At 34.7% G+C, this 1962-nt stretch overlaps 1 non-coding gene across 1 annotated transcript; it reads right to left on the reverse strand.

Moving 5' to 3' along the window:
• Positions 1–482: 482 nt before the first annotated feature.
• Positions 483–589, reverse strand: LOC114627875. The gene has a single exon (XR_003712412.1). It is a non-coding gene; the product is annotated as a U6 spliceosomal RNA (small nuclear RNA).
• Positions 590–1962: the final 1373 nt, after the last annotated feature.

Genomic DNA, 1962 nt, shown 5'->3' on the forward strand with positions numbered 1-1962 from the left:
AGAATTGGGGAGCATGGCAGGGGCTAAAGGGATGGGACTTGGGAAAGGATCAAGGGAGGCAAAAGAGGAAATTGTTGTAATGCTGTTTTAATTGAAATGTACAAATATAAAAATAAAAAAATGAATAATGATAATCTGGGGAAATATAGGGTCTTGTAAGTTGCTAAGATAACACAACAATGTAAGATAACACACAAAATGCTACCTAGAGACAGTTCATAGATTTAGTATTAGATACCAGAACATTGCTGTGAATCACATGATGTTTTTGTAGGGCAAAATTGTTTATTTCTTTTGGAGGAGAAACATCTCCTTGCACAGTCAGCACAGAAAAAGACATGTGGGTAGCAATGGCTAACTTAATGCTAAAGTCTAAAAAGTTGTATCATGCCCAGCAGGTGTACAAGTCACATTAATAAGTGATTGTCACTTATAAAGATCTGGAAAATATTATTTTTTCTCAGTATAAGTGTGTTGTTTTTTTAATTATGAAATACTTCATGAATTTACATGCCATCCTTGTGCAGAGGCCACAATAATCTTCTCTCTATCAGGCTGACTTTAGTATGTATGCTGCCAAAGTGAGGACATTACATTTTAAATGGCAGCAAGAAGAGAGCATTATCTGTTTCTGTTTGTCTTTCACATGCACACTAATAATAACATGTATTAATAACTGCATACACTGTAGAATTATTGGGTCTTGATTCCTTGACATTGTGAACAACAGAAATTTTGTAAACATGTACTAATCAGGTGATCAGTAGTATTAAGTGCTCCAAAGTGCAGGATCTGTATATTCAACAGTTCTTCAGGGTGGAGCTTATGAAGAAAGCAATGTGTGTTAAGAACATAGTACTAAAATGTCAGTCCTACTTTGAACTAGTATGTATGTCTATCTAAAGAAATGGTATTAGAAGATTCTGCTGAATAGAGAGAATCAGCTTTAAAGTATATCATGAATTACATTATACACTGCATTGAGATTTCCTAACCCACCACATCAACCATGGTTTTTTTCAATGTCTTTATTTTCCAAGTCCTTCCACTACTAGCAAATCAATGAAAAACCTGCTAAGTGAATGCATAGGAAACTCTCTACCTTTTATCTTTCCTGTTTTACAGGAAACAACTGTTTTTTTAGAAATGAGATCACTTCTTTCAGTTAACTGCACTTGAATCCCAGGCAGCAATCCTACCCTCCACCTCAGAGAGTAAAGACAAGTCAGATAAGGGAACCTCTCAATCCTTCAGAACCACATGTGAACACTCCTCTGGTTGCTTTGGCCATTTTACCTATGGTATTATCTACTGCTGTTCTTTCTTCCTCATTCAAACCTATGCTGTTCCTTCATCCCCCATTTTTAGTAGATATTTTCTCAAAAATAAGCAAACATAAATCTTCCTGGATACATTTTAAATACTTTCCTGATTCTTGTCATACCTCTTCTTTGCCATAACTTACCTAAATGACTTCTTCATTCTCACTACCAAGGAATATGTAACTTGCCCAAAACATTTGCAATTTACTCCACTCCGAGTCTGATCCTTGCTCCACTGAAATGACTTTCAGAAAAATCGCCAATAACAATCACTTCGATACAGGCAGCCAAAGAACACTATCTTCATTCCTTTCAACTATAAGTCAGTGTATCGTAGACCTTCAGACTTGGAGTTTCTCAGTTAAAATCAGATTTCACAATTTTTCAATGTGTGCTTGTAGATAGATTGAATAATTTCCTGATATCTCATATCATGCGCAAACTTAACTATAAAGGATTTACACAATAAAGTTGTTTTGGTAAGCAAATTATAGAAATTATTTCATATACAGCACAGAATGCATGTTGAATAAATGATAGTTTGATTTATAATTCTCTTCATCCATGAAGACAAGCCTTTGGGGATTGTTCATATTATTTGCATGAGAAGAGCAGAATCCATGATAAACTTTTAAACTAT

This window comes from Grammomys surdaster, unplaced genomic scaffold, assembly GCF_004785775.1.
Source record: "Grammomys surdaster isolate TR1022 unplaced genomic scaffold, NIH_TR_1.0 259, whole genome shotgun sequence".
Lineage (NCBI taxonomy): Eukaryota > Metazoa > Chordata > Mammalia > Rodentia > Muridae > Grammomys > Grammomys surdaster.